This window comes from Perissodus microlepis, chromosome 12 (genome assembly GCF_051167445.1).
Source record: "Perissodus microlepis isolate ML-2025 ecotype Zambia chromosome 12, ASM5116744v1, whole genome shotgun sequence".
Taxonomy (NCBI): domain Eukaryota; kingdom Metazoa; phylum Chordata; class Actinopteri; order Cichliformes; family Cichlidae; genus Perissodus; species Perissodus microlepis.
In genome coordinates this window covers 36,167,205-36,192,396 of record NC_140472.1, presented here as the reverse complement: position 1 = coordinate 36,192,396, position 25,192 = coordinate 36,167,205, and the positions used below count along the sequence as shown (strand labels likewise).

At 50.2% G+C, this 25,192-nt stretch overlaps 32 non-coding genes across 32 annotated transcripts; all 32 read left to right on the top strand.

Annotated features, from left to right (window-relative positions):
- Positions 1–852: 852 nt before the first annotated feature.
- Positions 853–925, top strand: trnaa-ugc (transfer RNA alanine (anticodon UGC)). Its single transcript has one exon. It is a non-coding gene; the product is annotated as a tRNA-Ala (tRNA).
- Positions 926–1,607: 682 nt separating this feature from the next.
- On the top strand, positions 1,608–1,689 carry trnas-gcu (transfer RNA serine (anticodon GCU)). The gene has a single exon. It is a non-coding gene; the product is annotated as a tRNA-Ser (tRNA).
- Positions 1,690–2,215: 526 nt separating this feature from the next.
- Positions 2,216–2,288, top strand: trnaa-agc (transfer RNA alanine (anticodon AGC)). The gene has a single exon. It is a non-coding gene; the product is annotated as a tRNA-Ala (tRNA).
- A 681-nt stretch (positions 2,289–2,969) lies between these two features.
- Positions 2,970–3,042, top strand: trnaa-ugc (transfer RNA alanine (anticodon UGC)). Its single transcript has one exon. It is a non-coding gene; the product is annotated as a tRNA-Ala (tRNA).
- Positions 3,043–3,724: 682 nt separating this feature from the next.
- On the top strand, positions 3,725–3,806 carry trnas-gcu (transfer RNA serine (anticodon GCU)). Its single transcript has one exon. It is a non-coding gene; the product is annotated as a tRNA-Ser (tRNA).
- A 526-nt stretch (positions 3,807–4,332) lies between these two features.
- Positions 4,333–4,405, top strand: trnaa-agc (transfer RNA alanine (anticodon AGC)). The gene has a single exon. It is a non-coding gene; the product is annotated as a tRNA-Ala (tRNA).
- Positions 4,406–5,086: 681 nt separating this feature from the next.
- On the top strand, positions 5,087–5,159 carry trnaa-ugc (transfer RNA alanine (anticodon UGC)). Its single transcript has one exon. It is a non-coding gene; the product is annotated as a tRNA-Ala (tRNA).
- A 682-nt stretch (positions 5,160–5,841) lies between these two features.
- Positions 5,842–5,923, top strand: trnas-gcu (transfer RNA serine (anticodon GCU)). Its single transcript has one exon. It is a non-coding gene; the product is annotated as a tRNA-Ser (tRNA).
- A 526-nt stretch (positions 5,924–6,449) lies between these two features.
- trnaa-agc (transfer RNA alanine (anticodon AGC)) lies at positions 6,450–6,522 on the top strand. The gene has a single exon. It is a non-coding gene; the product is annotated as a tRNA-Ala (tRNA).
- Positions 6,523–7,203: 681 nt separating this feature from the next.
- Positions 7,204–7,276, top strand: trnaa-ugc (transfer RNA alanine (anticodon UGC)). The gene has a single exon. It is a non-coding gene; the product is annotated as a tRNA-Ala (tRNA).
- A 682-nt stretch (positions 7,277–7,958) lies between these two features.
- trnas-gcu (transfer RNA serine (anticodon GCU)) lies at positions 7,959–8,040 on the top strand. The gene has a single exon. It is a non-coding gene; the product is annotated as a tRNA-Ser (tRNA).
- Positions 8,041–8,566: 526 nt separating this feature from the next.
- trnaa-agc (transfer RNA alanine (anticodon AGC)) lies at positions 8,567–8,639 on the top strand. The gene has a single exon. It is a non-coding gene; the product is annotated as a tRNA-Ala (tRNA).
- A 681-nt stretch (positions 8,640–9,320) lies between these two features.
- Positions 9,321–9,393, top strand: trnaa-ugc (transfer RNA alanine (anticodon UGC)). Its single transcript has one exon. It is a non-coding gene; the product is annotated as a tRNA-Ala (tRNA).
- A 682-nt stretch (positions 9,394–10,075) lies between these two features.
- On the top strand, positions 10,076–10,157 carry trnas-gcu (transfer RNA serine (anticodon GCU)). Its single transcript has one exon. It is a non-coding gene; the product is annotated as a tRNA-Ser (tRNA).
- Positions 10,158–10,683: 526 nt separating this feature from the next.
- Positions 10,684–10,756, top strand: trnaa-agc (transfer RNA alanine (anticodon AGC)). The gene has a single exon. It is a non-coding gene; the product is annotated as a tRNA-Ala (tRNA).
- A 1,436-nt stretch (positions 10,757–12,192) lies between these two features.
- trnas-gcu (transfer RNA serine (anticodon GCU)) lies at positions 12,193–12,274 on the top strand. Its single transcript has one exon. It is a non-coding gene; the product is annotated as a tRNA-Ser (tRNA).
- Positions 12,275–12,800: 526 nt separating this feature from the next.
- Positions 12,801–12,873, top strand: trnaa-agc (transfer RNA alanine (anticodon AGC)). Its single transcript has one exon. It is a non-coding gene; the product is annotated as a tRNA-Ala (tRNA).
- Positions 12,874–14,309: 1,436 nt separating this feature from the next.
- Positions 14,310–14,391, top strand: trnas-gcu (transfer RNA serine (anticodon GCU)). Its single transcript has one exon. It is a non-coding gene; the product is annotated as a tRNA-Ser (tRNA).
- A 526-nt stretch (positions 14,392–14,917) lies between these two features.
- Positions 14,918–14,990, top strand: trnaa-agc (transfer RNA alanine (anticodon AGC)). Its single transcript has one exon. It is a non-coding gene; the product is annotated as a tRNA-Ala (tRNA).
- Positions 14,991–15,671: 681 nt separating this feature from the next.
- trnaa-ugc (transfer RNA alanine (anticodon UGC)) lies at positions 15,672–15,744 on the top strand. Its single transcript has one exon. It is a non-coding gene; the product is annotated as a tRNA-Ala (tRNA).
- A 682-nt stretch (positions 15,745–16,426) lies between these two features.
- Positions 16,427–16,508, top strand: trnas-gcu (transfer RNA serine (anticodon GCU)). The gene has a single exon. It is a non-coding gene; the product is annotated as a tRNA-Ser (tRNA).
- A 526-nt stretch (positions 16,509–17,034) lies between these two features.
- On the top strand, positions 17,035–17,107 carry trnaa-agc (transfer RNA alanine (anticodon AGC)). The gene has a single exon. It is a non-coding gene; the product is annotated as a tRNA-Ala (tRNA).
- Positions 17,108–17,788: 681 nt separating this feature from the next.
- On the top strand, positions 17,789–17,861 carry trnaa-ugc (transfer RNA alanine (anticodon UGC)). The gene has a single exon. It is a non-coding gene; the product is annotated as a tRNA-Ala (tRNA).
- Positions 17,862–18,543: 682 nt separating this feature from the next.
- trnas-gcu (transfer RNA serine (anticodon GCU)) lies at positions 18,544–18,625 on the top strand. The gene has a single exon. It is a non-coding gene; the product is annotated as a tRNA-Ser (tRNA).
- Positions 18,626–19,151: 526 nt separating this feature from the next.
- trnaa-agc (transfer RNA alanine (anticodon AGC)) lies at positions 19,152–19,224 on the top strand. The gene has a single exon. It is a non-coding gene; the product is annotated as a tRNA-Ala (tRNA).
- A 681-nt stretch (positions 19,225–19,905) lies between these two features.
- On the top strand, positions 19,906–19,978 carry trnaa-ugc (transfer RNA alanine (anticodon UGC)). Its single transcript has one exon. It is a non-coding gene; the product is annotated as a tRNA-Ala (tRNA).
- Positions 19,979–20,660: 682 nt separating this feature from the next.
- On the top strand, positions 20,661–20,742 carry trnas-gcu (transfer RNA serine (anticodon GCU)). Its single transcript has one exon. It is a non-coding gene; the product is annotated as a tRNA-Ser (tRNA).
- A 526-nt stretch (positions 20,743–21,268) lies between these two features.
- trnaa-agc (transfer RNA alanine (anticodon AGC)) lies at positions 21,269–21,341 on the top strand. The gene has a single exon. It is a non-coding gene; the product is annotated as a tRNA-Ala (tRNA).
- Positions 21,342–22,022: 681 nt separating this feature from the next.
- On the top strand, positions 22,023–22,095 carry trnaa-ugc (transfer RNA alanine (anticodon UGC)). The gene has a single exon. It is a non-coding gene; the product is annotated as a tRNA-Ala (tRNA).
- A 682-nt stretch (positions 22,096–22,777) lies between these two features.
- On the top strand, positions 22,778–22,859 carry trnas-gcu (transfer RNA serine (anticodon GCU)). Its single transcript has one exon. It is a non-coding gene; the product is annotated as a tRNA-Ser (tRNA).
- A 1,266-nt stretch (positions 22,860–24,125) lies between these two features.
- Positions 24,126–24,198, top strand: trnaa-ugc (transfer RNA alanine (anticodon UGC)). Its single transcript has one exon. It is a non-coding gene; the product is annotated as a tRNA-Ala (tRNA).
- Positions 24,199–24,880: 682 nt separating this feature from the next.
- On the top strand, positions 24,881–24,962 carry trnas-gcu (transfer RNA serine (anticodon GCU)). The gene has a single exon. It is a non-coding gene; the product is annotated as a tRNA-Ser (tRNA).
- Positions 24,963–25,192: the final 230 nt, after the last annotated feature.

The following is a 25,192-nucleotide window of genomic DNA, read 5'->3' as shown; positions in this document are numbered from 1 at the left end:
GCGCTTTGCAGATTTCAGGATTTGTGCCCCTTCCCTATTTTGATCATACAGCCAGTATGGACAAAGTGTAGACTGTAATAAGTAAGACATGTGGCACAGGGGAGTTAGCTCAAATGGTAGAGAGCTCGCTTAGCATGCGAGAGGTAGCGGGATCGATGCCCGCATTCTCCATTTGACACTTTGCTAGTCAGTGTCCCAATTGAATGCATGTGGCTTCCTTTGGCAAATCTTTATTTCACAGGTGTCGAACTCCAGGCCTCGAGGGCCGGTGTCCTGCAGGTTTCAGATGTATTCTTTATCCATCATAGGGGATTCAAATGGCTAAATTACCTCCTCAATATTTCTTGAAGTTCTCCAGAGGCCTGGTAATGAACTAATCATTGGATTCAGGTGTGTTGACCCAGGGTGATATCTAAAACCTGCAGGACACCGGCCCTCGAGGCCTGGAGTTGGACACCCCAGGTTTATTTGCACTTCTCCGCTCACTACCTTTCAGGTACTATCAGGTTAACGCTGGCTTCAAACCTCATCAATGTTTGACCATATGAAGTGATTGTCTCCCCTCTTACCCTCACAATAATGGCCGATGGCAGCAAAGAGTCCCCCGGCCCAGTCTGACATCTGTTTTCTCCAGAAGCAGCTGAAAGGGGCTTCCAGTGAAACTCTCCTGGCGTACTGCGTAGGGCCCAGACTTGAATCGCTCGGAAATGTCTCGTGTGAGTTACGATTGCACCAAAGGGTCTTGTTGTAGTTGACATGCCCAGAAAACATTGAAAGGGAGGTGTTGTGATTAGATCCACCTGAGCTGAAGCTCCGTATGGCACGATGAAGCTGCAGTGCTCAACCCTCAATGGGGAATTAGCTCAAATGGTAGAGCGCTCGCTTTGCATGTGAGAGGCAGCGGGATCGATACCCGCATTCTCCAGGACCCTTTTGCACGTCCGCGAGGAGACCCCGAGCCAAGTGTGTACCCAATCCATTGGGCGTGGGTGGAGAGCAAATTCAGGGGTGATTTGTCACACAAGGATAGCAGCAAGTGCGAAAAGCAAGCTTTAGAAGACGGTAGTGAGAGCTGCTCTGATGTGTGGCACAGATGGAGTCTGCAGAGTTGAAGATGCTAAGCTTTTGCTTGGGAGTGTCCAGGATGGAACAGATGCGAAATGACCATGTGCGAGGGACAGCTGGGGTTGAGCCGTTTGAAGACGACGTTAGGCCAGCAAGGCTGAGGTGATTTGCACATGTGCAGAGGAGGGATATAAGATATACTGGGAAAAGGGTGTTAAATACGGAGCTGCTGGGCAGGAGAATAAGAGAAAGACCAAAGACAACGTTCATAGACGTAGCCAAGTAGGACATGCAGAGGGTTGGTGTGACAGAGGAGAATGCTAGGGGCAGGGTGAGATGGAGGCAGACAATCCACTCTGGCAACCCCCAAGAAGAACAGGCTCAAAGAAGAAGCCAGCATCACTCCAGGCTTCTACCAAAGTGTTACGCAGCCCCTCGTCGGGGATCTGGAGTCAATCTCCCTGCGTCCATACACCAGCGATCAGCTCACACATTATCCCTCGTAAATTCCCAATGCTACTGGCAAAGCGCAGCGTGGGGCAGAAGAGGTGGCCGAGAGGTTAAGGCGATGGACTGCTAATCCATTGTGCTGTGCACGCGTGGGTTCGAATCCCATCCTCGTCGAGAGCTCTTTCAGCTTATGTTGATGCATCTTGTCAGTGTAAGATTGGCTGCCAAAGCAGGCATGATGCAATGCTCTTCTTTGGCTGAGTTTTCACTTTAGTTCACCACGTGGTCATGTTGCACAGGTCATGTTAAAGAGAATGGTCTGCTAATATAGTAGCAGAAAGACGTTCTGCTTCCAGAATAGCAACATTCCTAATGGCCCACTTGCCCTACACTGAAAACCAAGGGGAGGAGGTCGGTAAGCATATTGATTAGAACCACCTCCCTCAGTTGGCTTCATTCAATGTGAATTAGCAGTGGCTCTAGTCCACAGTCCCTTGGATGTCCAGTCTCCTCAGTCTGTCTCTAAGGCTGATGGCATTCAGTCACGTTAGCATGACAGTGGATTGTCAGCGAGCCGCCCTAGTCTCTTAGCCAGCTCCTGGGCGCTTTGCAGATTTCAGGATTTGTGCCCCTTCCCTATTTTGATCATACAGCCAGTATGGACAAAGTGTAGACTGTAATAAGTAAGACATGTGGCACAGGGGAGTTAGCTCAAATGGTAGAGCGCTCGCTTAGCATGCGAGAGGTAGCGGGATCGATGCCCGCATTCTCCATTTGACACTTTGCTAGTCAGTGTCCCAATTGAATGCATGTGGCTTCCTTTGGCAAATCTTTATTTCACAGGTGTCGAACTCCAGGCCTCGAGGGCCGGTGTTCTGCAGGTTTCAGATGTATTCTTTATCCATCATAGGGGATTCAAATGGCTAAATTACCTCCTCAATATTTCTTGAAGTTCTCCAGAGGCCTGGTAATGAACTAATCATTGGATTCAGGTGTGTTGACCCAGGGTGATATCTAAAACCTGCAGGACACCGGCCCTCGAGGCCTGGAGTTGGACACCCCAGGTTTATTTGCACTTCTCCGCTCACTACCTTTCAGGTACTATCAGGTTAACGCTGGCTTCAAACCTCATCAATGTTTGACCATATGAAGTGATTGTCTCCCCTCTTACCCTCACAATAATGGCCGATGGCAGCAAAGAGTCCCCCGGCCCAGTCTGACATCTGTTTTCTCCAGAAGCAGCTGAAAGGGGCTTCCAGTGAAACTCTCCTGGCGTACTGCGTAGGGCCCAGACTTGAATCGCTCGGAAATGTCTCGTGTGAGTTACGATTGCACCAAAGGGTCTTGTTGTAGTTGACATGCCCAGAAAACATTGAAAGGGAGGTGTTGTGATTAGATCCACCTGAGCTGAAGCTCCGTATGGCACGATGAAGCTGCAGTGCTCAACCCTCAATGGGGAATTAGCTCAAATGGTAGAGCGCTCGCTTTGCATGTGAGAGGCAGCGGGATCGATACCCGCATTCTCCAGAACCCTTTTGCACGTCCGCGAGGAGACCCCGAGCCAAGTGTGTAGCCAATCCATTGGGCGTGGGTGGAGAGCAAATTCAGGGGTGATTTGTCACACAAGGATAGCAGCAAGTGCGAAAGGCAAGCTTTAGAAGACGGTAGTGAGAGCTGCTCTGATGTGTGGCACAGATGGAGTCTGCAGAGTTGAAGATGCTAAGCTTTTGCTTGGGAGTGTCCAGGATGGAACAGATGCGAAATGACCATGTGCGAGGGACAGCTGGGGTAGAGCCGTTTGCAGACGACGTTAGGCCAGCAAGGCTGAGGTGATTTGCACATGTGCAGAGGAGGGATATAAGATATACTGGGAAAAGGGTGTTAAATACGGAGCTGCTGGGCAGGAGAATAAGAGAAAGACCAAAGACAACGTTCATAGACGTAGCCAAGTAGGACATGCAGAGGGTTGGTGTGACAGAGGAGAATGCTAGGGGCAGGGTGAGATGGAGGCAGACGATCCACTCTGGCAACCCCCAAGAAGAACAGGCTCAAAGAAGAAGCCAGCATCACTCCAGGCTTCTACCAAAGTGTTACGCAGCCCCTCGTCGGGGATCTGGAGTCAATCTCCCTGCGTCCATACACCAGCGATCAGCTCACACATTATCCCTCGTAAATTCCCAATGCTACTGGCAAAGAGCAGCGTGGGGCAGAAGAGGTGGCCGAGAGGTTAAGGCGATGGACTGCTAATCCATTGTGCTGTGCACGCGTGGGTTCGAATCCCATCCTCGTCGAGAGCTCTTTCAGCTTATGTTGATGCATCTTGTCAGTGTAAGATTGGCTGCCAAAGCAGGCATGATGCAATGCTCTTCTTTGGCTGAGTTTTCACTTTAGTTCACCACGTGGTCATGTTGCACAGGTCATGTTAAAGAGAATGGTCTGCTAATATAGTAGCAGAAAGACGTTCTGCTTCCAGAATAGCAACATTCCTAATGGCCCACTTGCCCTACACTGAAAACCAAGGGGAGGAGGTCGGTAAGCATATTGATTAGAACCACCTCCCTCAGTTGGCTTCATTCAATGTGAATTAGCAGTGGCTCTAGTCCACAGTCCCTTGGATGTCCAGTCTCCTCAGTCTGTCTCTAAGGCTGATGGCATTCAGTCACGTTAGCATGACAGTGGATTGTCAGCGAGCCGCCCTAGTCTCTTAGCCAGCTCCTGGGCGCTTTGCAGATTTCAGGATTTGTGCCCCTTCCCTATTTTGATCATACAGCCAGTATGGACAAAGTGTAGACTGTAATAAGTAAGACATGTGGCACAGGGGAGTTAGCTCAAATGGTAGAGCGCTCGCTTAGCATGCGAGAGGTAGCGGGATCGATGCCCGCATTCTCCATTTGACACTTTGCTAGTCAGTGTCCCAATTGAATGCATGTGGCTTCCTTTGGCAAATCTTTATTTCACAGGTGTCGAACTCCAGGCCTCGAGGGCCGGTGTTCTGCAGGTTTCAGATGTATTCTTTATCCATCATAGGGGATTCAAATGGCTAAATTACCTCCTCAATATTTCTTGAAGTTCTCCAGAGGCCTGGTAATGAACTAATCATTGGATTCAGGTGTGTTGACCCAGGGTGATATCTAAAACCTGCAGGACACCGGCCCTCGAGGCCTGGAGTTGGACACCCCAGGTTTATTTGCACTTCTCCGCTCACTACCTTTCAGGTACTATCAGGTTAACGCTGGCTTCAAACCTCATCAATGTTTGACCATATGAAGTGATTGTCTCCCCTCTTACCCTCACAATAATGGCCGATGGCAGCAAAGAGTCCCCCGGCCCAGTCTGACATCTGTTTTCTCCAGAAGCAGCTGAAAGGGGCTTCCAGTGAAACTCTCCTGGCGTACTGCGTAGGGCCCAGACTTGAATCGCTCGGAAATGTCTCGTGTGAGTTACGATTGCACCAAAGGGTCTTGTTGTAGTTGACATGCCCAGAAAACATTGAAAGGGAGGTGTTGTGATTAGATCCACCTGAGCTGAAGCTCCGTATGGCACGATGAAGCTGCAGTGCTCAACCCTCAATGGGGAATTAGCTCAAATGGTAGAGCGCTCGCTTTGCATGTGAGAGGCAGCGGGATCGATACCCGCATTCTCCAGAACCCTTTTGCACGTCCGCGAGGAGACCCCGAGCCAAGTGTGTAGCCAATCCATTGGGCGTGGGTGGAGAGCAAATTCAGGGGTGATTTGTCACACAAGGATAGCAGCAAGTGCGAAAGGCAAGCTTTAGAAGACGGTAGTGAGAGCTGCTCTGATGTGTGGCACAGATGGAGTCTGCAGAGTTGAAGATGCTAAGCTTTTGCTTGGGAGTGTCCAGGATGGAACAGATGCGAAATGACCATGTGCGAGGGACAGCTGGGGTAGAGCCGTTTGCAGACGACGTTAGGCCAGCAAGGCTGAGGTGATTTGCACATGTGCAGAGGAGGGATATAAGATATACTGGGAAAAGGGTGTTAAATACGGAGCTGCTGGGCAGGAGAATAAGAGAAAGACCAAAGACAACGTTCATAGACGTAGCCAAGTAGGACATGCAGAGGGTTGGTGTGACAGAGGAGAATGCTAGGGGCAGGGTGAGATGGAGGCAGACGATCCACTCTGGCAACCCCCAAGAAGAACAGGCTCAAAGAAGAAGCCAGCATCACTCCAGGCTTCTACCAAAGTGTTACGCAGCCCCTCGTCGGGGATCTGGAGTCAATCTCCCTGCGTCCATACACCAGCGATCAGCTCACACATTATCCCTCGTAAATTCCCAATGCTACTGGCAAAGAGCAGCGTGGGGCAGAAGAGGTGGCCGAGAGGTTAAGGCGATGGACTGCTAATCCATTGTGCTGTGCACGCGTGGGTTCGAATCCCATCCTCGTCGAGAGCTCTTTCAGCTTATGTTGATGCATCTTGTCAGTGTAAGATTGGCTGCCAAAGCAGGCATGATGCAATGCTCTTCTTTGGCTGAGTTTTCACTTTAGTTCACCACGTGGTCATGTTGCACAGGTCATGTTAAAGAGAATGGTCTGCTAATATAGTAGCAGAAAGACGTTCTGCTTCCAGAATAGCAACATTCCTAATGGCCCACTTGCCCTACACTGAAAACCAAGGGGAGGAGGTCGGTAAGCATATTGATTAGAACCACCTCCCTCAGTTGGCTTCATTCAATGTGAATTAGCAGTGGCTCTAGTCCACAGTCCCTTGGATGTCCAGTCTCCTCAGTCTGTCTCTAAGGCTGATGGCATTCAGTCACGTTAGCATGACAGTGGATTGTCAGCGAGCCGCCCTAGTCTCTTAGCCAGCTCCTGGGCGCTTTGCAGATTTCAGGATTTGTGCCCCTTCCCTATTTTGATCATACAGCCAGTATGGACAAAGTGTAGACTGTAATAAGTAAGACATGTGGCACAGGGGAGTTAGCTCAAATGGTAGAGCGCTCGCTTAGCATGCGAGAGGTAGCGGGATCGATGCCCGCATTCTCCATTTGACACTTTGCTAGTCAGTGTCCCAATTGAATGCATGTGGCTTCCTTTGGCAAATCTTTATTTCACAGGTGTCGAACTCCAGGCCTCGAGGGCCGGTGTCCTGCAGGTTTCAGATGTATTCTTTATCCATCATAGGGGATTCAAATGGCTAAATTACCTCCTCAATATTTCTTGAAGTTCTCCAGAGGCCTGGTAATGAACTAATCATTGGATTCAGGTGTGTTGACCCAGGGTGATATCTAAAACCTGCAGGACACCGGCCCTCGAGGCCTGGAGTTGGACACCCCAGGTTTATTTGCACTTCTCCGCTCACTACCTTTCAGGTACTATCAGGTTAACGCTGGCTTCAAACCTCATCAATGTTTGACCATATGAAGTGATTGTCTCCCCTCTTACCCTCACAATAATGGCCGATGGCAGCAAAGAGTCCCCCGGCCCAGTCTGACATCTGTTTTCTCCAGAAGCAGCTGAAAGGGGCTTCCAGTGAAACTCTCCTGGCGTACTGCGTAGGGCCCAGACTTGAATCGCTCGGAAATGTCTCGTGTGAGTTACGATTGCACCAAAGGGTCTTGTTGTAGTTGACATGCCCAGAAAACATTGAAAGGGAGGTGTTGTGATTAGATCCACCTGAGCTGAAGCTCCGTATGGCACGATGAAGCTGCAGTGCTCAACCCTCAATGGGGAATTAGCTCAAATGGTAGAGCGCTCGCTTTGCATGTGAGAGGCAGCGGGATCGATACCCGCATTCTCCAGGACCCTTTTGCACGTCCGCGAGGAGACCCCGAGCCAAGTGTGTAGCCAATCCATTGGGCGTGGGTGGAGAGCAAATTCAGGGGTGATTTGTCACACAAGGATAGCAGCAAGTGCGAAAGGCAAGCTTTAGAAGACGGTAGTGAGAGCTGCTCTGATGTGTGGCACAGATGGAGTCTGCAGAGTTGAAGATGCTAAGCTTTTGCTTGGGAGTGTCCAGGATGGAACAGATGCGAAATGACCATGTGCGAGGGACAGCTGGGGTAGAGCCGTTTGCAGACGACGTTAGGCCAGCAAGGCTGAGGTGATTTGCACATGTGCAGAGGAGGGATATAAGATATACTGGGAAAAGGGTGTTAAATACGGAGCTGCTGGGCAGGAGAATAAGAGAAAGACCAAAGACAACGTTCATAGACGTAGCCAAGTAGGACATGCAGAGGGTTGGTGTGACAGAGGAGAATGCTAGGGGCAGGGTGAGATGGAGGCAGACGATCCACTCTGGCAACCCCCAAGAAGAACAGGCTCAAAGAAGAAGCCAGCATCACTCCAGGCTTCTACCAAAGTGTTACGCAGCCCCTCGTCGGGGATCTGGAGTCAATCTCCCTGCGTCCATACACCAGCGATCAGCTCACACATTATCCCTCGTAAATTCCCAATGCTACTGGCAAAGAGCAGCGTGGGGCAGATGAGGTGGCCGAGAGGTTAAGGCGATGGACTGCTAATCCATTGTGCTGTGCACGCGTGGGTTCGAATCCCATCCTCGTCGAGAGCTCTTTCAGCTTATGTTGATGCATCTTGTCAGTGTAAGATTGGCTGCCAAAGCAGGCATGATGCAATGCTCTTCTTTGGCTGAGTATTCACTTTAGTTCACCACGTGGTCTTGTTGCACAGGTCATGTTAAAGAGAATGGTCTGCTAATATAGTAGCAGAAAGACGTTCTGCTTCCAGAATAGCAACATTCCTAATGGCCCACTTGCCCTACACTGAAAACCAAGGGGAGGAGGTCGGTAAGCATATTGATTAGAACCACCTCCCTCAGTTGGCTTCATTCAACGTGAATTAGCAGTGGCTCTAGTCCACAGTCCCTTGGATGTCCAGTCTCCTCAGTCTGTCTCTAAGGCTGATGGCATTCAGTCACGTTAGCATGACAGAGGATTGTCAGCGAGCCGCCTTAGTCTCTTAGCCAGCTCCTGGGCGCTTTGCAGATTTCAGGATTTGTGCCCCTTCCCTATTTTGATCATACAGCCAGTATGGACAAAGTGTAGACTGTAATAAGTAAGACATGTGGCACAGGGGAGTTAGCTCAAATGGTAGAGCGCTCGCTTAGCATGCGAGAGGAAGCGGGATCGATGCCCGCATTCTCCATTTGACACTTTGCTAGTCAGTGTCCCAATTGAATGCATGTGGCTTCCTTTGGCAAATCTTTATTTCACAGGTGTCGAACTCCAGGCCTCGAGGGCCGGTGTTCTGCAGGTTTCAGATGTATTCTTTATCCATCATAGGGGATTCAAATGGCTAAATTACCTCCTCAATATTTCTTGAAGTTCTCCAGAGGCCTGGTAATGAACTAATCATTGGATTCAGGTGTGTTGACCCAGGGTGATATCTAAAACCTGCAGGACACCGGCCCTCGAGGCCTGGAGTTGGACACCCCAGGTTTATTTGCACTTCTCCGCTCACTACCTTTCAGGTACTATCAGGTTAACGCTGGCTTCAAACCTCATCAATGTTTGACCATATGAAGTGATTGTCTCCCCTCTTACCCTCACAATAATGGCCGATGGCAGCAAAGAGTCCCCCGGCCCAGTCTGACATCTGTTTTCTCCAGAAGCAGCTGAAAGGGGCTTCCAGTGAAACTCTCCTGGCGTACTGCGTAGGGCCCAGACTTGAATCGCTCGGAAATGTCTCGTGTGAGTTACGATTGCACCAAAGGGTCTTGTTGTAGTTGACATGCCCAGAAAACATTGAAAGGGAGGTGTTGTGATTAGATCCACCTGAGCTGAAGCTCCGTATGGCACGATGAAGCTGCAGTGCCCAACCCTCAATGGGGAATTAGCTCAAATGGTAGAGCGCTCGCTTTGCATGTGAGAGGCAGCGGGATCGATACCCGCATTCTCCAGGACCCTTTTGCACGTCCGCGAGGAGACCCCGAGCCAAGTGTGTAGCCAATCCATTGGGCGTGGGTGGAGAGCAAATTCAGGGGTGATTTGTCACACAAGGATAGCAGCAAGTGCGAAAGGCAAGCTTTAGAAGACGGTAGTGAGAGCTGCTCTGATGTGTGGCACAGATGGAGTCTGCAGAGTTGAAGATGCTAAGCTTTTGCTTGGGAGTGTCCAGGATGGAACAGATGCGAAATGACCATGTGCGAGGGACAGCTGGGGTAGAGCCGTTTGCAGACGACGTTAGGCCAGCAAGGCTGAGGTGATTTGCACATGTGCAGAGGAGGGATATAAGATATACTGGGAAAAGGGTGTTAAATACGGAGCTGCTGGGCAGGAGAATAAGAGAAAGACCAAAGACAACGTTCATAGACGTAGCCAAGTAGGACATGCAGAGGGTTGGTGTGACAGAGGAGAATGCTAGGGGCAGGGTGAGATGGAGGCAGACGATCCACTCTGGCAACCCCCAAGAAGAACAGGCTCAAAGAAGAAGCCAGCATCACTCCAGGCTTCTACCAAAGTGTTACGCAGCCCCTCGTCGGGGATCTGGAGTCAATCTCCCTGCGTCCATACACCAGCGATCAGCTCACACATTATCCCTCGTAAATTCCCAATGCTACTGGCAAAGAGCGGCGGGGGGCAGATGAGGTGGCCGAGAGGTTAAGGCGATGGACTGCTAATCCGTTGTGCTGTGCACGCGTGGGTTCAAATCCCATCCTCGTCGAGAGCTCTTTCTGCTTATGTTGATGCATCTTGTCAGTGTAAGATTGGCTGCCAAAGCAGGCATGATGCAATGCTCTTCTTTGGCTCAGTATTCACTTTAGTTCACCATGTGGTCTTGTTGCACAGGTCATGTTAAAGAGAATGGTCTGCTAATATAGTAGCAGAAAGACGTTCTGCTTCCAGAATAGCAACATTCCTAATGGCCCACTTGCCCTACACTGAAAACCAAGGGGAGGAGGTCGGTAAGCATATTGATTAGAACCACCTCCCTCAGTTGGCTTCATTCAATGTGAATTAGCAGTGGCTCTAGTCCACAGTCCCTTGGATGTCCAGTCTCCTCAGTCTGTCTCTAAGGCTGATGGCATTCAGTCACGTTAGCATGACAGTGGATTGTCAGCGAGCCGCCTTAGTCTCTTAGCCAGCTCCTGGGCGCTTTGCAGATTTCAGGATTTGTGCCCCTTCCCTATTTTGATCATACAGCCAGTATGGACAAAGTGTAGACTGTAATAAGTAAGACATGTGGCACAGGGGAGTTAGCTCAAATGGTAGAGCGCTCGCTTAGCATGCGAGAGGTAGCGGGATCGATGCCCGCATTCTCCATTTGACACTTTGCTAGTCAGTGTCCCAATTGAATGCATGTGGCTTCCTTTGGCAAATCTTTATTTCACAGGTGTCGAACTCCAGGCCTCGAGGGCCGGTGTCCTGCAGGTTTCAGATGTATTCTTTATCCATCATAGGGGATTCAAATGGCTAAATTACCTCCTCAATATTTCTTGAAGTTCTCCAGAGGCCTGGTAATGAACTAATCATTGGATTCAGGTGTGTTGACCCAGGGTGATATCTAAAACCTGCAGGACACCGGCCCTCGAGGCCTGGAGTTGGACACCCCAGGTTTATTTGCACTTCTCCGCTCACTACCTTTCAGGTACTATCAGGTTAACGCTGGCTTCAAACCTCATCAATGTTTGACCATATGAAGTGATTGTCTCCCCTCTTACCCTCACAATAATGGCCGATGGCAGCAAAGAGTCCCCCGGCCCAGTCTGACATCTGTTTTGTCCAGAAGCAGCTGAAAGGGGCTTCCAGTGAAACTCTCCTGGCGTACTGCGTAGGGCCCAGACTTGAATCGCTCGGAAATGTCTCGTGTGAGTTACGATTGCACCAAAGGGTCTTGTTGTAGTTGACATGCCCAGAAAACATTGAAAGGGAGGTGTTGTGATTAGATCCACCTGAGCTGAAGCTCCGTATGGCACGATGAAGCTGCAGTGCTCAACCCTCAATGGGGAATTAGCTCAAATGGTAGAGCGCTCGCTTCGCATGTGAGAGGCAGCGGGATCGATACCCACATTCTCCAGGACCCTTTTGCACGTCCGCGAGGAGACCCCGAGCCAAGTGTGTAGCCAATCCATTGGGCGTGGGTGGAGAGCAAATTCAGGGGTGATTTGTCACACAAGGATAGCAGCAAGTGCGAAAGGCAAGCTTTAGAAGACGGTAGTGAGAGCTGCTCTGATGTGTGGCACAGATGGAGTCTGCAGAGTTGAAGATGCTAAGCTTTTGCTTGGGAGTGTCCAGGATGGAACAGATGCGAAATGACCATGTGCGAGGGACAGCTGGGGTAGAGCCGTTTGCAGACGACGTTAGGCCAGCAAGGCTGAGGTGATTTGCGCATGTGCAGAGGAGGGATATAAGATATACTGGGAAAAGGGTGTTAAATACGGAGCTGCTGGGCAGGAGAATAAGAGAAAGACCAAAGACAACGTTCATAGACGTAGCCAAGTAGGACATGCAGAGGGTTGGTGTGACAGAGGAGAATGCTAGGGGCAGGGTGAGATGGAGGCAGACGATCCACTCTGGCAACCCCCAAGAAGAACAGGCTCAAAGAAGAAGCCAGCATCACTCCAGGCTTCTACCAAAGTGTTACGCAGCCCCTCGTCGGGGATCTGGAGTCAATCTCCCTGCGTCCATACACCAGCGATCAGCTCACACATTATCCCTCGTAAATTCCCAATGCTTCTGGCAAAGAGCAGCGTGGGGCAGATGAGGTGGCCGAGAGGTTAAGGCGATGGCCTGCTAATCCATTGTGCTGTGCACGCGTGGGTTCGAATCCCATCCTCGTCGAGAGCTCTTTCAGCTTATGTTGATGCATCTTGTCAGTGTAAGATTGGCTGCCAAAGCAGGCATGATGCAATGCTCTTCTTTGGCTGAGTATTCACTTTAGTTCACCACGTGGTCTTGTTGCACAGGTCATGTTAAAGAGAATGGTCTGCTAATATAGTAGCAGAAAGACGTTCTGCTTCCAGAATAGCAACATTCCTAATGGCCCACTTGCCCTACACTGAAAACCAAGGGGAGGAGGTCGGTAAGCATATTGATTAGAACCACCTCCCTCAGTTGGCTTCATTCAATGTGAATTAGCAGTGGCTCTAGTCCACAGTCCCTTGGATGTCCAGTCTCCTCAGTCTGTCTCTAAGGCTGATGGCATTCAGTCACGTTAGCATGACAGAGGATTGTCAGCGAGCCGCCTTAGTCTCTTAGCCAGCTCCTGGGCGCTTTGCAGATTTCAGGATTTGTGCCCCTTCCCTATTTTGATCATACAGCCAGTATGGACAAAGTGTAGACTGTAATAAGTAAGACATGTGGCACAGGGGAGTTAGCTCAAATGGTAGAGCGCTCGCTTAGCATGCGAGAGGTAGCGGGATCGATGCCCGCATTCTCCATTTGACACTTTGCTAGTCAGTGTCCCAATTGAATGCATGTGGCTTCCTTTGGCAAATCTTTATTTCACAGGTGTCGAACTCCAGGCCTCGAGGGCCGGTGTCCTGCAGGTTTCAGATGTATTCTTTATCCATCATAGGGGATTCAAATGGCTAAATTACCTCCTCAATATTTCTTGAAGTTCTCCAGAGGCCTGGTAATGAACTAATCATTGGATTCAGGTGTGTTGACCCAGGGTGATATCTAAAACCTGCAGGACACCGGCCCTCGAGGCCTGGAGTTGGACACCCCAGGTTTATTTGCACTTCTCCGCTCACTACCTTTCAGGTACTATCAGGTTAACGCTGGCTTCAAACCTCATCAATGTTTGACCATATGAAGTGATTGTCTCCCCTCTTACCCTCACAATAATGGCCGATGGCAGCAAAGAGTCCCCCGGCCCAGTCTGACATCTGTTTTGTCCAGAAGCAGCTGAAAGGGGCTTCCAGTGAAACTCTCCTGGCGTACTGCGTAGGGCCCAGACTTGAATCGCTCGGAAATGTCTCGTGTGAGTTACGATTGCACCAAAGGGTCTTGTTGTAGTTGACATGCCCAGAAAACATTGAAAGGGAGGTGTTGTGATTAGATCCACCTGAGCTGAAGCTCCGTATGGCACGATGAAGCTGCAGTGCTCAACCCTCAATGGGGAATTAGCTCAAATGGTAGAGCGCTCGCTTCGCATGTGAGAGGCAGCGGGATCGATACCCACATTCTCCAGGACCCTTTTGCACGTCCGCGAGGAGACCCCGAGCCAAGTGTGTAGCCAATCCATTGGGCGTGGGTGGAGAGCAAATTCAGGGGTGATTTGTCACACAAGGATAGCAGCAAGTGCGAAAGGCAAGCTTTAGAAGACGGTAGTGAGAGCTGCTCTGATGTGTGGCACAGATGGAGTCTGCAGAGTTGAAGATGCTAAGCTTTTGCTTGGGAGTGTCCAGGATGGAACAGATGCGAAATGACCATGTGCGAGGGACAGCTGGGGTAGAGCCGTTTGCAGACGACGTTAGGCCAGCAAGGCTGAGGTGATTTGCGCATGTGCAGAGGAGGGATATAAGATATACTGGGAAAAGGGTGTTAAATACGGAGCTGCTGGGCAGGAGAATAAGAGAAAGACCAAAGACAACGTTCATAGACGTAGCCAAGTAGGACATGCAGAGGGTTGGTGTGACAGAGGAGAATGCTAGGGGCAGGGTGAGATGGAGGCAGACGATCCACTCTGGCAACCCCCAAGAAGAACAGGCTCAAAGAAGAAGCCAGCATCACTCCAGGCTTCTACCAAAGTGTTACGCAGCCCCTCGTCGGGGATCTGGAGTCAATCTCCCTGCGTCCATACACCAGCGATCAGCTCACACATTATCCCTCGTAAATTCCCAATGCTTCTGGCAAAGAGCAGCGTGGGGCAGATGAGGTGGCCGAGAGGTTAAGGCGATGGCCTGCTAATCCATTGTGCTGTGCACGCGTGGGTTCGAATCCCATCCTCGTCGAGAGCTCTTTCAGCTTATGTTGATGCATCTTGTCAGTGTAAGATTGGCTGCCAAAGCAGGCATGATGCAATGCTCTTCTTTGGCTGAGTATTCACTTTAGTTCACCACGTGGTCTTGTTGCACAGGTCATGTTAAAGAGAATGGTCTGCTAATATAGTAGCAGAAAGACGTTCTGCTTCCAGAATAGCAACATTCCTAATGGCCCACTTGCCCTACACTGAAAACCAAGGGGAGGAGGTCGGTAAGCATATTGATTAGAACCACCTCCCTCAGTTGGCTTCATTCAATGTGAATTAGCAGTGGCTCTAGTCCACAGTCCCTTGGATGTCCAGTCTCCTCAGTCTGTCTCTAAGGCTGATGGCATTCAGTCACGTTAGCATGACAGAGGATTGTCAGCGAGCCGCCTTAGTCTCTTAGCCAGCTCCTGGGCGCTTTGCAGATTTCAGGATTTGTGCCCCTTCCCTATTTTGATCATACAGCCAGTATGGACAAAGTGTAGACTGTAATAAGTAAGACATGTGGCACAGGGGAGTTAGCTCAAATGGTAGAGCGCTCGCTTAGCATGCGAGAGGTAGCGGGATCGATGCCCGCATTCTCCATTTGACACTTTGCTAGTCAGTGTCCCAATTGAATGCATGTGGCTTCCTTTGGCAAATCTTTATTTCACAGGTGTCGAACTCCAGGCCTCGAGGGCCGGTGTCCTGCAGGTTTCAGATGTATTCTTTATCCATCATAGGGGATTCAAATGGCTAAATTACCTCCTCAATATTTCTTGAAGTTCTCCAGAGGCCTGGTAATGAACTAATCATTGGATTCAGGTGTGTTGACCCAGGGTGATATCTAAAACCTGCAGGACACCAGCCCTCGAGGCCTGGAGTTGGACACCCCAGGTTTATTTGCACTTCTCCGCTCACTACCTTTCAGGTACTATCAGGTTAACGCTGGCTTCAAACCTCATCAATGTTTGACCATATGAAGTGATTGTCTCCCCTCTTACCCTCACAATAATGGCCGATGGCAGCAAAGAGTCCCCCGGCCCAGTCTGACATCTGTTTTCTCCAGAAGCAGCTGAAAGGGGCTTCCAGTGAAACTCTCCTGGCGTACTGCGTAGGGCCCAGACTTGAATCGCTCGGAAATGTCTCGTGTGAGTTACGATTGCACCAAAGGCTCTTGTTGTAGTTGACATGCCCAGAAAACATTGAAAGGGAGGTGTTGTGATTAGATCCACCTGAGCTGAAGCTCCGTATGGCACGATGAAGCTGCAGTGCTCAACCCTCAATGGGGAATTAGCTCAAATGGTAGAGCGCTCGCTTTGCATGTGAGAGGCAGCGGGATCGATACCCGCATTCTCCAGGACCCTTTTGCACGTCCGCGAGGAGACCCCGAGCCAAGTGTGTAGCCAATCCATTGGGCGTGGGTGGAGAGCAAATTCAGGGGTGATTTGTCACACAAGGATAGCAGCAAGTGCGAAAGGCAAGCTTTAGAAGACGGTAGTGAGAGCTGCTCTGATGTGTGGCACAGATGGAGTCTGCAGAGTTGAAGATGCTAAGCTTTTGCTTGGGAGTGTCCAGGATGGAACAGATGCGAAATGACCATGTGCGAGGGACAGCTGGGGTAGAGCCGTTTGCAGACGACGTTAGGCCAGCAAGGCTGAGGTGATTTGCGCATGTGCAGAGGAGGGATATAAGATATACTGGGAAAAGGGTGTTAAATACGGAGCTGCTGGGCAGGAGAATAAGAGAAAGACCAAAGACAACGTTCATAGACGTAGCCAAGTAGGACATGCAGAGGGTTGGTGTGACAGAGGAGAATGCTAGGGGCAGGGTGAGATGGAGGCAGACGATCCACTCTGGCAACCCCCAAGAAGAACAGGCTCAAAGAAGAAGCCAGCATCACTCCAGGCTTCTACCAAAGTGTTACGCAGCCCCTCGTCGGGGATCTGGAGTCAATCTCCCTGCGTCCATACACCAGCGATCAGCTCACACATTATCCCTCGTAAATTCCCAATGCTTCTGGCAAAGAGCAGCGTGGGGCAGATGAGGTGGCCGAGAGGTTAAGGCGATGGCCTGCTAATCCATTGTGCTGTGCACGCGTGGGTTCGAATCCCATCCTCGTCGAGAGCTCTTTCAGCTTATGTTGATGCATCTTGTCAGTGTAAGATTGGCTGCCAAAGCAGGCATGATGCAATGCTCTTCTTTGGCTGAGTATTCACTTTAGTTCACCACGTGGTCTTGTTGCACAGGTCATGTTAAAGAGAATGGTCTGCTAATATAGTAGCAGAAAGACGTTCTGCTTCCAGAATAGCAACATTCCTAATGGCCCACTTGCCCTACACTGAAAACCAAGGGGACGAGGTCGGTAAGCATATTGATTAGAACCACCTCCCTCAGTTGGCTTCATTCAATGTGAATTAGCAGTGGCTCTAGTCCACAGTCCCTTGGATGTCCAGTCTCCTCAGTCTGTCTCTAAGGCTGATGGCATTCAGTCACGTTAGCATGACAGAGGATTGTCAGCGAGCCGCCTTAGTCTCTTAGCCAGCTCCTGGGCGCTTTGCAGATTTCAGGATTTGTGCCCCTTCCCTATTTTGATCATACAGCCAGTATGGACAAAGTGTAGACTGTAATAAGTAAGACATGTGGCACAGGGGAGTTAGCTCAAATGGTAGAGCGCTCGCTTAGCATGCGAGAGGTAGCGGGATCGATGCCCGCATTCTCCATTTGACACTTTGCTAGTCAGTGTCCCAATTGAATGCATGTGGCTTCCTTTGGCAAATCTTTATTTCACAGGTGTCGAACTCCAGGCCTCGAGGGCCGGTGTCCTGCAGGTTTCAGATGTATTCTTTATCCATCATAGGGGATTCAAATGGCTAAATTACCTCCTCAATATTTCTTGAAGTTCTCCAGAGGCCTGGTAATGAACTAATCATTGGATTCAGGTGTGTTGACCCAGGGTGATATCTAAAACCTGCAGGACACCTGCCCTCGAGGCCTGGAGTTGGACACCCCAGGTTTATTTGCACTTCTCCGCTCACTACCTTTCAGGTACTATCAGGTTAACGCTGGCTTCAAACCTCATCAATGTTTGACCATATGAAGTGATTGTCTCCCCTCTTACCCTCACAATAATGGCCGATGGCAGCAAAGAGTCCCCCGGCCCAGTCTGACATCTGTTTTCTCAAGAAGCAGCTGAAAGGGGCTTCCAGTGAAACTCTCCTGGCGTACTGCGTAGGGCCCAGACTTGAATCGCTCGGAAATGTCTCGTGTGAGTTACGATTGCACCAAAGGGTCTTGTTGTAGTTGACATGCCCAGAAAACATTGAAAGGGAGGTGTTGTGATTAGATCCACCTGAGCTGAACCTCCATATGGCACGATGAAGCTGCAGTGCTCAACCCTCAATGGGGAATTAGCTCAAATGGTAGAGCGCTCGCTTTGCATGTGAGAGGCAGCGGGATCGATACCCGCATTCTCCAGGACCCTTTTGCACGTCCGCGAGGAGACCCCGAGCCAAGTGTGTAGCCAATCCATTGGGCGTGGGTGGAGAGCAAATTCAGGGGTGATTTGTCACACAAGGATAGCAGCAAGTGCGAAAGGCAAGCTTTAGAAGACGGTAGTGAGAGCTGCTCTGATGTGTGGCACAGATGGAGTCTGCAGAGTTGAAGATGCTAAGCTTTTGCTTGGGAGTGTCCAGGATGGAACAGATGCGAAATGACCATGTGCGAGGGACAGCTGGGGTAGAGCCGTTTGCAGACGACGTTAGGCCAGCAAGGCTGAGGTGATTTGCGCATGTGCAGAGGAGGGATATAAGATATACTGGGAAAAGGGTGTTAAATACGGAGCTGCTGGGCAGGAGAATAAGAGAAAGACCAAAGACAACGTTCATAGACGTAGCCAAGTAGGACATGCAGAGGGTTGGTGTGACAGAGGAGAATGCTAGGGGCAGGGTGAGATGGAGGCAGACGATCCACTCTGGCAACCCCCAAGAAGAACAGGCTCAAAGAAGAAGCCAGCATCACTCCAGGCTTCTACTAAAGTGTTACGCAGCCCCTCGTCGGGGATCTGGAGTCAATCTCCCTGCGTCCATACACCAGCGATCAGCGCACACATTATCCCTCGTAAATTCCCAATGCTACTGGCAAAGAGCAGCGTGGGGCAGATGAGGTGGCCGAGCGGTTAAGGCGATGGACTGCTAATCCATTGTGCTGTGCACGCGTGGGTTCGAATCCCATCCTCGTCGAGAGCTCTTTCAGCTTATGTTGATGCATCTTGTCAGTGTAAGATTGGCTGCCAAAGCAGGCATGATGCAATGCTCTTCTTTGGCTGAGTATTCACTTTAGTTCACCACGTGGTCTTGTTGCACAGGTCATGTTAAAGAGAATGTTCTGCTAATATAGTAGCAGAAAGACGTTCTGCTTCCAGAATAGCAACATTCCTAATGGCCCACTTGCCCTACACTGAAAACCAAGGGGAGGAGGTCGGTAAGCATATTGATTAGAACCACCTCCCTCAGTTGGCTTCATTCAATGTGAATTAGCAGTGGCTCTAGTCCACAGTCCCTTGGATGTCCAGTCTCCTCAGTCTGTCTCTAAGGCTGATGGCATTCAGTCACGTTAGCATGACAGTGGATTGTCAGCGAGCCGCCTTAGTCTCTTAGCCAGCTCCTGGGCGCTTTGGAGATTTCAGGATTCGTGCCCCTTCCCTATTTTGATCATACAGCAAGTACGGACAAAGTGTAGACTGTAATAAGTAAGCCATGTGGCACAGGGGAGTTAGCTCAAATGGTAGAGCGCTCGCTTAGCATGCGAGAGGTAGCGGGATCGATGCCCGCATTCTCCATTTGACACTTTGCTAGTCAGTGTCCCAATTGAATGCATGTGGCTTCCTTTGGCAAATCTTTATTTCACAGGTGTCGAACTCCAGGCCTCGAGGGCCGGTGTTCTGCAGGTTTCAGATGTATTCTTTATCCATCATAGGGGATTCAAATGGCTAAATTACCTCCTCAATATTTCTTGAAGTTCTCCAGAGGCCTGGTAATGAACTAATCATTGGATTCAGGTGTGTTGACCCAGGGTGATATCTAAAACCTGCAGGACACCGGCCCTCGAGGCCTGGAGTTGGACACCCCAGGTTTATTTGCACTTCTCCGCTCACTACCTTTCAGGTACTATCAGGTTAACGCTGGCTTCAAACCTCATCAATGTTTGACCATATGAAGTGATTGTCTCCCCTCTTACCCTCACAATAATGGCCGATGGCAGCAAAGAGTCCCCCGGCCCAGTCTGACATCTGTTTTCTCCAGAAGCAGCTGAAAGGGGCTTCCAGTGAAACTCTCCTGGCGTACTGCGTAGGGCCCAGACTTGAATCGCTCGGAAATGTCTCGTGTGAGTTACGATTGCACCAAAGGGTCTTGTTGTAGTTGACATGCCCAGAAAACATTGAAAGGGAGGTGTTGTGATTAGATCCACCTGAGCTGAAGCTCCGTATGGCACGATGAAGCTGCAGTGCTCAACCCTCAATGGGGAATTAGCTCAAATGGTAGAGCACTCGCTTTGCATGTGAGAGGCAGCGGGATCGATACCCGCATTCTCCAGGACCCTTTTGCACGTCCGCGAGGAGACCCCGAGCCAAGTGTGTACCCAATCCATTGGGCGTGGGTGGAGAGCAAATTCAGGGGTGATTTGTCACACAAGGATAGCAGCAAGTGCGAAAAGCAAGCTTTAGAAGACGGTAGTGAGAGCTGCTCTGATGTGTGGCACAGATGGAGTCTGCAGAGTTGAAGATGCTAAGCTTTTGCTTGGGAGTGTCCAGGATGGAACAGATGCGAAATGACCATGTGCGAGGGACAGCTGGGGTTGAGCCGTTTGAAGACGACGTTAGGCCAGCAAGGCTGAGGTGATTTGCACATGTGCAGAGGAGGGATATAAGATATACTGGGAAAAGGGTGTTAAATACGGAGCTGCTGGGCAGGAGAATAAGAGAAAGACCAAAGACAACGTTCATAGACGTAGCCAAGTAGGACATGCAGAGGGTTGGTGTGACAGAGGAGAATGCTAGGGGCAGGGTGAGATGGAGGCAGACGATCCACTCTGGCAACCCCCAAGAAGAACAGGCTCAAAGAAGAAGCCAGCATCACTCCAGGCTTCTACCAAAGTGTTACGCAGCCCCTCGTCGGGGATCTGAAGTCAATCTCCCTGCGTCCATACACCAGCGATCAGCTCACACATTATCCCTCGTAAATTCCCAATGCTACTGGCAAAGAGCAGCGTGGGGCAGATGAGGTGGCCGAGAGGTTAAGGCGATGGACTGCTAATCCATTGTGCTGTGCACGCGTGGGTTTGAATCCCATCCTCGTCGAGAGCTCTTTCAGCTTATGTTGATGCATCTTGTCAGTGTAAGATTGGCTGCCAAAGCAGGCATGATGCAATGCTCTTCTTTGGCTGAGTATTCACTTTAGTTCACCACGTGGTCTTGTTGCACAGGTCATGTTAAAGAGAATGGTCTGCTAATATAGTAGCAGAAAGACGTTCTGCTTCCAGAATAGCAACATTCCTAATGGCCCACTTGCCCTACACTGAAAACCAAGGGGAGGAGGTCGGTAAGCATATTGATTAGAACCACCTCCCTCAGTTGGCTTCATTCAATGTGAATTAGCAGTGGCTCTAGTCCACAGTCCCTTGGATGTCCAGTCTCCTCAGTCTGTCTCTAAGGCTGATGGCATTCAGTCACGTTAGCATGACAGTGGATTGTCAGCGAGCCGCCTTAGTCTCTTAGCCAGCTCCTGGGCGCTTTGCAGATTTCAGGATTCGTGCCCCTTCCCTATTTTGATCATACAGCAAGTACGGACAAAGTGTAGACTGTAATAAGTAAGACATGTGGCACAGGGGAGTTAGCTCAAATGGTAGAGCGCTCGCTTAGCATGCGAGAGGTAGCGGGATCGATGCCCGCATTCTCCATTTGACACTTTGCTAGTCAGTGTCCCAATTGAATGCATGTGGCTTCCTTTGGCAAATCTTTATTTCACAGGTGTCGAACTCCAGGCCTCGAGGGCCGGTGTTCTGCAGGTTTCAGATGTATTCTTTATCCATCATAGGGGATTCAAATGGCTAAATTACCTCCTCAATATTTCTTGAAGTTCTCCAGAGGCCTGGTAATGAACTAATCATTGGATTCAGGTGTGTTGACCCAGGGTGATATCTAAAACCTGCAGGACACCGGCCCTCGAGGCCTGGAGTTGGACACCCCAGGTTTATTTGCACTTCTCCGCTCACTACCTTTCAGGTACTATCAGGTTAACGCTGGCTTCAAACCTCATCAATGTTTGACCATATGAAGTGATTGTCTCCCCTCTTACCCTCACAATAATGGCCGATGGCAGCAAAGAGTCCCCCGGCCCAGTCTGACATCTGTTTTCTCCAGAAGCAGCTGAAAGGGGCTTCCAGTGAAACTCTCCTGGCGTACTGCGTAGGGCCCAGACTTGAATCGCTCGGAAATGTCTCGTGTGAGTTACGATTGCACCAAAGGGTCTTGTTGTAGTTGACATGCCCAGAAAACATTGAAAGGGAGGTGTTGTGATTAGATCCACCTGAGCTGAAGCTCCGTATGGCACGATGAAGCTGCAGTGCTCAACCCTCAATGGGGAATTAGCTCAAATGGTAGAGCACTCGCTTTGCATGTGAGAGGCAGCGGGATCGATACCCGCATTCTCCAGGACCCTTTTGCACGTCCGCGAGGAGACCCCGAGCCAAGTGTGTACCCAATCCATTGGGCGTGGGTGGAGAGCAAATTCAGGGGTGATTTGTCACACAAGGATAGCAGCAAGTGCGAAAAGCAAGCTTTAGAAGACGGTAGTGAGAGCTGCTCTGATGTGTGGCACAGATGGAGTCTGCAGAGTTGAAGATGCTAAGCTTTTGCTTGGGAGTGTCCAGGATGGAACAGATGCGAAATGACCATGTGCGAGGGACAGCTGGGGTTGAGCCGTTTGAAGACGACGTTAGGCCAGCAAGGCTGAGGTGATTTGCACATGTGCAGAGGAGGGATATAAGATATACTGGGAAAAGGGTGTTAAATACGGAGCTGCTGGGCAGGAGAATAAGAGAAAGACCAAAGACAACGTTCATAGACGTAGCCAAGTAGGACATGCAGAGGGTTGGTGTGACAGAGGAGAATGCTAGGGGCAGGGTGAGATGGAGGCAGACGATCCACTCTGGCAACCCCCAAGAAGAAAAGGCTCAAAGAAGAAGCCAGCATCACTCCAGGCTTCTACCAAAGTGTTACGCAGCCCCTCGTCGGGGATCTGAAGTCAATCTCCCTGCGTCCATACACCAGCGATCAGCTCACACATTATCCCTCGTAAATTCCCAATGCTACTGGCAAAGAGCAGCGTGGGGCAGATGAGGTGGCCGAGAGGTTAAGGCGATGGACTGCTAATCCATTGTGCTGTGCACGCGTGGGTTTGAATCCCATCCTCGTCGAGAGCTCTTTCAGCTTATGTTGATGCATCTTGTCAGTGTAAGATTGGCTGCCAAAGCAGGCATGATGCAATGCTCTTCTTTGGCTGAGTATTCACTTTAGTTCACCACGTGGTCATGTTAAAGAGAATGGTCTGCTAATATAGTAGCAGAAAGACGTTCTGCTTCCAGAATAGCAACATTCCTAATGGCCCACTTGCCCTACACTGAAAACCAAGGGGAGGAGGTCGGTAAGCATATTGATTAGAACCACCTCCCTCAGTTGGCTTCATTCAATGTGAATTAGCAGTGGCTCTAGTCCACAGTCCCTTGGATGTCCAGTCTCCTCAGTCTGTCTCTAAGGCTGATGGCATTCAGTCACGTTAGCATGACAGAGGATTGTCAGCGAGCCGCCTTAGTCTCTTAGCCAGCTCCTGGGCGCTTTGCAGATTTCAGGATTTGTGCCCCTTCCCTATTTTGATCATACAGCCAGTATGGACAAAGTGTAGACTGTAATAAGTAAGACATGTGGCACAGGGGAGTTAGCTCAAATGGTAGAGCGCTTGCTTAGCATGCGAGAGGTAGCGGGATCGATGCCCGCATTCTCCATTTGACACTTTGCTAGTCAGTGTCCCAATTGAATGCATGTGGCTTCCTTTGGCAAATCTTTATTTCACAGGTGTCGAACTCCAGGCCTCGAGCGCCGGTGTCCTGCAGGTTTCAGATGTATTCTTTATCCATCATAGGGGATTCAAATGGCTAAATTACCTCCTCAATATTTCTTGAAGTTCTCCAGAGGCCTGGTAATGAACTAATCATTGGATTCAGGTGTGTTGACCCAGGGTGATATCTAAAACCTGCAGGACACCGGCCCTCGAGGCCTGGAGTTGGACACCCCAGGTTTATTTGCACTTCTCCGCTCACTACCTTTCAGGTACTATCAGGTTAACGCTGGCTTCAAACCTCATCAATGTTTGACCATATGAAGTGATTGTCTCCCCTCTTACCCTCACAATAATGGCCGATGGCAGCAAAGAGTCCCCCGGCCCAGTCTGACATCTGTTTTGTCCAGAAGCAGCTGAAAGGGGCTTCCAGTGAAACTCTCCTGGCGTACTGCGTAGGGCCCAGACTTGAATCGCTCGGAAATGTCTCGTGTGAGTTACGATTGCACCAAAGGGTCTTGTTGTAGTTGACATGCCCAGAAAACATTGAAAGGGAGGTGTTGTGATTAGATCCACCTGAGCTGAAGCTCCGTATGGCACGATGAAGCTGCAGTGCTCAACCCTCAAGGGGGAATTAGCTCAAATGGTAGAGCGCTCGCTTTGCATGTGAGAGGCAGCGGGATCGATACCCGCATTCTCCAGGACCCTTTTGCACGTCCGCGAGGAGACCCCGAGCCAAGTGTGTACCCAATCCATTGGGCGTGGGTGGAGAGCAAATTCAGGGGTGATTTGTCACACAAGGATAGCAGCAAGTGCGAAAAGCAAGCTTTAGAAGACGGTAGTGAGAGCTGCTCTGATGTGTGGCACAGATGGAGTCTGCAGAGTTGAAGATGCTAAGCTTTTGCTTGGGAGTGTCCAGGATGGAACAGATGCGAAATGACCATGTGCGAGGGACAGCTGGGGTAGAGCCGTTTGCAGACGACGTTAGGCCAGCAAGGCTGAGGTGATTTGCGCATGTGCAGAGGAGGGATATAAGATATACTGGGAAAAGGGTGTTAAATACGGAGCTGCTGGGCAGGAGAATAAGAGAAAGACCAAAGACAACGTTCATAGATGTAGCCAAGTAGGACATGCAGAGGGTTGGTGTGACAGAGGAGAATGCTAGGGGCAGGGTGAGATGGAGGCAGACGATCCACTCTGGCAACCCCCAAGAAGAACAGGCTCAAAGAAGAAGCCAGCATCACTCCAGGCTTCTACCAAAGTGTTACGCAGCCCCTCGTCGGGGATCTGGAGTCAATCTCCCTGCGTCCATACACCAGCGATCAGCTCACACATTATCCCTCGTAAATTCCCAATGCTACTGGCAAAGAGCAGCGTGGGGCAGATGAGGTGGCCGAGAGGTTAAGGCGATGGACTGCTAATCCATTGTGCTGTGCACGCGTGGGTTCGAATCCCATCCTCGTCGAGAGCTCTTTCAGCTTATGTTGATGCATCTTGTCAGTGTAAGATTGGCTGCCAAAGCAGGCATGATGCAATGCTCTTCTTTGGCTGAGTATTCACTTTAGTTCACCACGTGGTCTTGTTGCACAGGTCATGTTAAAGAGAATGTTCTGCTAATATAGTAGCAGAAAGACGTTCTGCTTCCAGAATAGCAACATTCCTAATGGCCCACTTGCCCTACACTGAAAACCAAGG